General features: G+C 41.1%; 1 pseudogene; it reads right to left on the bottom strand.

The window, feature by feature from the left end:
* Positions 1-7,052: 7,052 nt before the first annotated feature.
* LOC117724911 (asparagine synthetase domain-containing protein 1-like) lies at positions 7,053-8,955 on the bottom strand (annotated as a pseudogene).
* Between the last annotated feature and the right edge of the window lie 12 nt (positions 8,956-8,967).

Genomic DNA, 8,967 nt, shown 5'->3' on the forward strand with positions numbered 1-8,967 from the left:
TCCCTCCCCTGTGGTCTGAGGAATGATAATCTCTTCTTCCTCTGAATGTTAATCCAGCAGGGTAATCCAGCAGGTGTCCTTGGACTAAGGAATGTGGTCCTCCCAGGATGTGTCCTGAGGCAGTTAAAAATTAACTTTAACTAAAAATTAAGTTTAACCAAATTTCTACAGTGGATACAGGAGAAGACATGACCTAGGACTCCCTCTGCACTAGGTGCCCCACTCATGTCCATCAGAATAACATTTTACTTTCCAACTAAACGGATCATTCTGAAAGTACCCAAAAGAATTTTCCTCTGTAGATGAACTCCTTGGAGCCTTGGGGCTCTGGGTGATTTAACAGCCAAGAACTTCACTGCTTCCTAGAGCAGTCCTTCTGAGGGAGCCTTAGCTTCTGCTCAATGCTCCCTGACACTGGAGGGACTACATCTGCTGGGTGGGATTCTTCTGCTTCAGTTGACTCTAACAATTGATCTTCCAGGAGTCGAAAAGAAGAAGAAAGATAAAGGTGAAGGGAGAGGAGGAGAAAGAAAAAGAGAGGAAAGGAAAGAAAGGAAAAATAAAGGTCCCATCTGCTACAGGTCTGCAAAGGACAGTGTATTTCAAGGATGCTGATTGTTATGGTTTTAATGTTTGTGTCTTCTGTAAGGCCCCCACGAATGGAGGACCTCACCCAAGCCTCAGGAATTCACGGCCACCCATTTACCCATAAGACACCGAACTTGATGTAATCAGCAAGAGGCATATTTTAATCAGTATACTGAGGTCAAGACCCATGACCCACGCAGGGGCAGTGGGGTCTGACCCCAGGGCTTTGAAGACAGAGAGAATTTAAAGCCAAAAAACACAACTCAGGGGGAAATTGCAACCCAGGGGGAGTAAAGGAGGGCTATTGGAGAGCACCTGTGGAAAGTCCCAGCCCATTATTCAGTTTGTGGCAGGGTATAAAAAAGAGTCATGGGGAACGTGTTGTATAGGCTATTCTCTAAGAGCCTATACATAATCAGCCATCTATCTTGTGGTCAGCCAAGTTCCTGAAACAAAGAGCTCACGACCAAGCTGACCTGCACTCTTGGTTCTGCTTAGGCTGCTAGGAGTTTTTGAAAATTCTTAACCCTTTCACTTCTAAAAATCCATAAGCTGGAAGGAATCTTTGTCTCTAAAGGTGACAGTACATACAGGTGAGGCCTTCTGTGGGCTGCTAGGTCATTAAGGCAGAGCTGCTGAAGACCTCCATACTCGGGAGACCCTTCCTCAAGTCTCCGGAAGTCTCCACCACCCAAAGATCACAAGAAACCATACCTGGATGCAATCAGCAGAGGCTTTATTAGGGAAAATAGCCGGTGGTCAAAACTACAAGCTCTTTAGCTCCAAGAGCAAGGTTTTGGCCCCGAGTGGTGGATTAAAGGGTCTTTTATAGCATGGGGTGGGGAAAGGAAGGCATTTTCGCACGCTTACACATGAAAGGTTGTATTTTCGCGTGCTTACACATGAATGGTTGTTTTACAAATTTTGAACATAGTGCTGGGAAGACCAAGGGAGGGGTAACCAAGAACAGTGGAACATTTCAGAGAATCTAGCCCAAATGATCTAGAGTCATGTGGAAATTGCTCTGCACACTCATTCTTCTCAAAAATGTGGTTTTTACCATGCTATTGTATCCTATCCTGCCATTTACCAACTATTTCAGATTAACTATCTTCCGGCTATAGCCCCACCTAGGTGGCAGCATCTTTATCTGTAGTCAGGAATGCCTTCCTGCCTTGGGCCTCTCCCACCCATAGGTGGGAGAGGCTTGAGGAATGTAATCCAGCAAGTGTCCTTCACCTGGAATGTGAAGGCCTGAAATCTTATTTTCAGTTCCGCGTTCTGTAAGGTGAAAAATCTACACATATTTCATAAAATGGCCTTTATAATTTTTCACTCTACACTGCTTCCACCCACAGTTAGACTAGCAACTTTATAAAACAAGCTCCAAGACCTGTTTGCCTTTCCTGTCTTGTGAGCCAATTATGTATAAGGAAGTAGGGCCCAGCCAGATGCCATCCCTAGCCCATACCTTAATCTCAGACTTCTCAGCCTCTGCAATTATGAGGAATAAATGTCTATTGTGAGTAAGCTTCCTGGTCTAAGGCATTTTGTTACAGAAGCCCCAGTGGACTGCAGCAGTGGTGGAAAATTCAGAAGTCTACACCAATAGCTTAAGGGCCAGAGCAGTTTGGTATACAGCAATGCAAACAAATGGTGAAACCTACTCAGCCATTGCCAGAGGCATGGACTCACCAGAGGTGTGGCCTCACTAGAAGCATGGCCTCCAAGGGGTCCACTGTGGGAATAGAGAGGAAATAAATCCCAGAATTGCTGGGGAGACTGTCCAGTATAATGAAGAAAATATATAATGTCAGATTCTAGTCACAGCAGGCTGGGCAGCCAGTGAGATGGAGGTCCATATGAAAACAACCTAAATTTATTCTGTAAAAATAGTGTAACTGTGGATCAAGTTCAAGCCACCCTCTTTCCCATGTCTAAAGGACACAATGTGTCCTCACACCTTGACACCCCTCCAGTCTCCAGTTACTTAGTCACCCACCTTCCTCATACACCACACACCCATGGTGTGAGGTCTCACTTGTCTCTGCTTTTTTGCCTTTGTCACGTTTTAAGACACTAGCAACATTGTCCCATGGATTCAGTTCCAAAGGCCAGAAATATAATTTACATGATTCACAACCTTAATACATTTAAAGATTATTTATTTACTTATTTGTACTTGTTCACTTATGACTCTATGACTCTCTGTTCCCATCTCAAACTCTACCAGATGATGTGGGGTAGGAGGCACTCAAGAAACAGGAAGGGAAGTGAGGCATGGTGGTTCATAGATGTTCATATCTGTAATGTCAGCATTGACATGAGTTCAAGGCTAGTCTGGGCTAGAATGAGACCCTGCCTCACAGTAAACAAACAAACAAACAAACTCCTGGAAAAATGAAAATATCTTAGTACTTTGGTTTGAATAAGATATTTCCATTTGGTTCCTTTTTTTGTGATGTTCACAGTCAAAAAGACACATTTTATTATTTTCATTTTTAAAACAATTTTATTTTTATTTTACATGCATTTGTGTTTTGCCTACATGTATGTCTGTGTGAGGGTGTCAGATTCTTTGGAACTGGAGTTACAGACAGTTGCAAGTCACATTGTGGGTGCTGGAAATTGAATCCAGTCCTCTGGAAGAGCAGCCAGTGCTCTTAACCATTGAACCATCTCTCCAGCCTCAAAAGATACATTTGAACTGTCTCATAGCTGCAATTTTATTTTTTCTTGTCCTTGATGGGCAAAGGTACCTGAAAATAGAAAGGACATGGTATGGAGACAACGACAGTCATCTTCCCTGTCATTCCTTCCTTGGGGAGTCCTTAGCTTCCTACATCAAAGCCCCAGGTTTTCCATACAAAAATCCTTCTATGATAGAGATAAGGTGGGAATGCTGAGATCTACCTACTTCTCCCCTCTTCCCCTCAAGTCCAGCCCTAAGGACCAGCTGTCCCTGAAGGGAGAATATAACCATGGATACCTCTGAGAACTCACAGGTTCCCACACACAGCCCAGACCAACTCTCATGCCTGTACCCAGCATGCATACATGTATTATCTGTCCTTGGATAGTTTTTATACATCTATGCTTTTCACTTTCTTCTGCAAAATACTCACATACAGCACGCCCTATACAACAGACACACACATAGTCTTCCATCCACATATGCACCCACACTTTCTGCTCTGAGGGACCATCATGGCCTCAAACATGCTCTTCCCCATCTGTGTAGACACATGCTTTTCATTCCACACACAGAGCACTCTGAGAAGGGCAACCCTGAGCTAAATTGATTCATGGTGTGTTGTATGTATCTGGGAGAGTGAGAACTAAGAGAGCCCCCCTCCCCCATGCTGGGCCCAGAGCACTAATTGCCAGTAATGAGCTAAAAGGAGCTCAGAGCTGGCCTCAGACACAGGATAAAGATGTTTGCAGAGACCAGCCAGAATCTGCCCTGATGTTTTGTTGATAGACAGTCTTTCTCCCCTGGTGCATCTCTCAGTCTCTGTCTCCCTTCCTCCCCCCCATGGCTCCTGCAGCTTCTGAAGAGTCTAGCCTTTTCCCATCCTCAACTCTCCCATCTTCCTCTCTGCCTCCTTTTCTTTTTCCTCTTACTTTACATGAAGCTTTCTCTCCAGCCTACCCTCTCTCCACTCTTACATGGTTTTCCTTCAGGGTGTTCACTGCTACATAGGAGGTAGGAATATGGAGACTCCTGCGGTAGCTCTGGGCTTAGTTGGGAAAGTTATAAAGAGACAGGTTATAACTTAGGACATGAGGCTGGGTGTGCAGTCATTTACTGACTGTGCCATCTTGCTGTCCCTCAGCACTAATTACTCTTTTTAATGGATGAGAACTCTACAGAATCACTTAACCAAGGGTGTAGTGAGGGTCTGTATGCATGTATGGCTTTTGTCTCTTTGTCCACAGATTCTTTCATTTTTCAAAACTGTGTATAGCTCTCTATTAAAAAAAAGTGTGCAGCTAACTTCTAAAGATTAACTCATTCTGCCTTCTTGAACGTGGTGGGTAAATTCTACTACTCCATTTGTTATACTATATAATTACAAAGTTTACGTAATAATGGCTTTAAAATATTTTCAAAAGGAAACCAAGAATGAGCACTTGAAACCATAAATAATCACACTTTCTTTCAGAAATTTCTTCAAGGCTTTCAGCACTGGTTTGAAGTTACTCAAACAAGACTGCTACACCTCCTCTTGTAAGAGGGGTAGGGTAAGAACAAACTTCCCTTGGAAATCAAGTCTTATTACAAAGGCCTTTATTTCAGGTTCACTGTCATCCCACTGCTCACTGATGGTCCCCTAACTGTCAATGAAGGCCCTCTCCCACTCCTGTCATCTGGTTAATGTGGATCCGATCAGGTTTTTCTTGTTGTGTAGCTGCTTCTGCCACCTGCTTTTATTTCCAGCATATGATTTCTGCTTATGTGGGTGCTGGAGAGCAAGTAAAGGGACCCATCACAAACCAGTCTGCTGTTAAAGATCTTTTCTGAAACCCGAGAGAGAACCACAGAATAGGATAAATGGTTCAGACAGCTTATGCTATTGGGTAAGTAACTTCATCTATTTGAGACTGTTCTTACAGACTGATGTGAGGCTTATAAAGTAATGAATGGGACAGAACTGGGTATGATACCTTTATACAATACTGGAGAAAGTAAAAAAAGTGGAAGAAAATGTCTACTGCTTTGGGAGCAGACTAAGTGAATTTACTTACTATTATTTAGACAAGGATCCTATGAGGTCGACCTGGCCTGGTACCCACTATATATAGCCTAAGCTATATAAACTTACGGCACTATATAAATTTCTCACACTGCTCCTGACTCAATCTCATTAGAGGTTGGTTATGACAGGTCTAGAATTTGTGCCTGACTTTTTTCTCCTTAAGACATGATGGAGAAAATTACAAAAATGATATATACTTAATGGGAGAAAAAGAAGCCAACATTGAATTTTGACTTACCTAAGAAAGACTTAAATCTCCGTTAGTGATCAAATTTAGTATTTCTGATTAGTAGACAGCCTAACGTTATGGATAGTGATAGTATACAACACAGTATTTTCCTCTCTTTGAAAACACCTTTCTTCTGAATCTAGTTACAATTTTAAAATTAGACACATCCAGAATTGTATAAGACAGCTGACTTGGACTCTTCAAAAAGGATAATATTAAAACAGACCTTTGAAAATTCCCTGGGGACTGATACTGATTTAGAGAAATTAAAGGGATGGAGAGATGACTCAGTAGTAAGAGCATTTGGAGAGGATTTAGGTTCAGTTCCTGGTGCCTATAATGAGCCCTCAGTTATCCATAACATTTCCAGGGCGTTTGATGTCTTCTATCTTCTGAGAGCACCAGGCACACATGTGGTGCTCTTACATTCATGCAGGGGAAAAAAGAGAATAAAGAATTAGGCAGGGTGGTAAACACCTAATATAACTATGACACAGGAAGATAAAACAGGAGGATTGCCATGAGTTGGAGGCTAGCTTGGGTTAAACAGTTAGATGTGGGTTACCATAAACCACAGAGTAAGACTGAGGAACCAACCAAAACAAATAAAACAGAGAGAGAGATGAAAGGATTGAAAGAGATGGAAGAGGTAAAGCAATCAATGGAATGCAGAAATCTTGGTTAGTTTCTGAATACTATAAAATTTTAAGGACAACTGGACTTTGCATTGTTAGGTATTATGAGATTATTTTCTTGGAGAAAGCAAGGTTGTCATTGATTACATGAAAGAATATCTTTGTTCTGAGAAGATTTAGGTGAAAGTGTATGGAGCTAAAATATACTGTCTTAACTTCAAAAGGTCTGGAAAGCAAATACATATACACACAGACATACACACACATGCAAGCACACAAAATTAAAGTAATGTGGCAGAGCCTTAATAAATTGTTAATCTAGGTTAAAATATTCCTGATTATTCTGTAGACTTAAAATTTTCAAAGTAGAAGTTGCATGAAGCCCAGCAAATAAAAAAAGGCAGAGAAGGTTAACTTGATTGAGAACCACATTCTGTAGACTGTCTCGGTTCTGCTGTGATTCCTCTGGACATATTTTCTAGCATACATTACTGTTAACATCGGTAACTGGCTCATCCTATGAAAGCAGTCATCTTAAAATCTTTGCTTGTAGGGACTGAAAGATGGCTCAGCAGTTAAGAGAACTGACTGCTCTTCCAGAGGGCCTGAATTTAATTGCAAACAGCCACATGGTAGCTTATGAGAATTTGTGATGGGATCTGATGCCCTCTTCTGTTGTGTGTGAAGGCAGTGACTCATATAAATTAAATAATTAAATCTAAAAAATATGTCAGTTTGTTTATTTAATTTATTTCTGTAGCACTGGGGAGTAAACCAAAGGTTGTGTGTGTTTTAGAAATCAGTGTAACTGAATCATATCTCCAGCCCTGAATCACTGAATCAAGGTAGGATTTAGTACTTTGCACACTTATCAGATACCTTCTCATTAGTTTTTTTTTTTTTTTCCAGTTTTGCAACTCTAGATCCAAACTCTATGGCCTATTTCAGCAGAAGAGCAGAGGCTGGGAGACCAGGTTTCATAGTTGCAAGTCCTAACATGAGCGTTCTATCAACTCCACCGGACAAAGCCAGGTCTATCTTTTCACAAAATGGCAGGAAATTTAAGACATTTTCATCCAAGAAAGGAAATTTTGCTTTTTTCCATGATCACCAATAACTGTCATCATGACCAAGGTTTCTAGAAGAAATGAGACCCAATTCCATTCCTATTTCCTCATTAAGTCATTGTAGGCCAAGAGACTGGAAGCAGGCAAGATGAAGGGAGTAACCCACCAACTACTCATCTGTACCCATCCCAGTGAGGATCACCTTTGCACTGCTCTTGTAAGATCTCACAGCATCCTGGGTCACCAACCAACCGATTCCTCTAGAAGCAAACCAGACAGCACAGCCAATACTATCATCCAGAACTGTGTTGATGGCTGAACTAAGTGACATATTCATGCTCTTCTTAGTTTTTGTAGTTCTTCAACAGAAACATTAATTTCCACAAAATTCCAAGTTTGTGAAGGGTTGACAGACTGCAGTTTTTTTTAGTCCTGTTTTTCCTGTGACTCAGTCTGGAACCTCAGCATCATCTGGACCCTGAGCCACAGCTGTACTCTGAGAGGACTCTTCAGAAGGGATCTCATGGTAGTTTGGCTGATTCTTTTCTATGTTAGGAATAGGAAGCCCTGTCTTTTGATTAGGCACAAAAGCCACATTAAGAAAAGATCAATTGGCTCATCTAAAGGAATATGACAATCAGCAAGGGCTGCAATCACCATAGAATCAATACCTCCAGAAAACAAGATTTCAATGTTTGCTTTTGTATTACAAGTTTTTAAAACTTCCTTTGATGCCAGGTTTTCTTCCCTAACTAAACTTAAGATATGTCTCTTGACTGCAACATTGAGGACATCAATGACCTGCTAAATTATTTGTGTGTGTGTGTGTGTGTGTGTGTGTGTGTGTGTTCATCTGTAAGAAGCATCTCAAGTGTCTCTCTTGTACCTGGAATGATGGAACTGTTTCTACATTGAATTTTCAATAGAATCTCAGGTAACTTCTTATTTAAGCAAACGATAGGTTTTGAGAGTTACAGTTTGGCTTCATTTATTACCACTGATATAAACTCTGGAAATTCTGCTGGAGTTTGAGTCAGATCATTACCATATTTTTCAGCAACATGCTCCTTAGAAATGTATTTCCAAGAATATAATTTTAAGATCACACATCTGGAAACAGCAGCAGAATTGACATCAATTTGGAAAATTCCAGATGCTGGAACTTCTTGCCACTGGTCTGCAACTCCAGATATCTGGGCACCAACTGAAGAAATGCAGAAACTCTTGCCCAGATTACTAAACTGCCAAAGCAAGCTACACCAGCCAAAAAAGTCCCTACCAAACCGTAAGTGATGACTAGAGGCTTGATAATATATAAATGACCACAGACCTTTCCCTTTAGAGAAAAGCAACAAAATTTCAGACTCATTCTTACAGGCAGAAAGGCAATTGAACATAACCTGGGTGTCATTATCTTCTGCTTCAACCTTTACACCATTAAAAACTTCTCCATTCCATAAGACACGTTGCTATGTTCATCTTGCACAGGTTGAATAGTCAAACCCCTCTTAAATCAAGAACATGACCAGAAAATAAACAATGATAGTTAACAGAAGATTTTAACAACTGCCTGCTACTGTTGGGCCCTGCTATCTAAGGTTATACATCAAGTCTTCTTTCAAATCTTTACTGAAGTGCTCAACAGAGAAGCTTACTGAACAGCAAATGTCACACATGGTTCTTTAAAG

The sequence above is a fragment of the Arvicanthis niloticus genome, chromosome 20 (genome assembly GCF_011762505.2).
Source record: "Arvicanthis niloticus isolate mArvNil1 chromosome 20, mArvNil1.pat.X, whole genome shotgun sequence".
Taxonomy (NCBI): Eukaryota; Metazoa; Chordata; class Mammalia; order Rodentia; family Muridae; genus Arvicanthis; species Arvicanthis niloticus.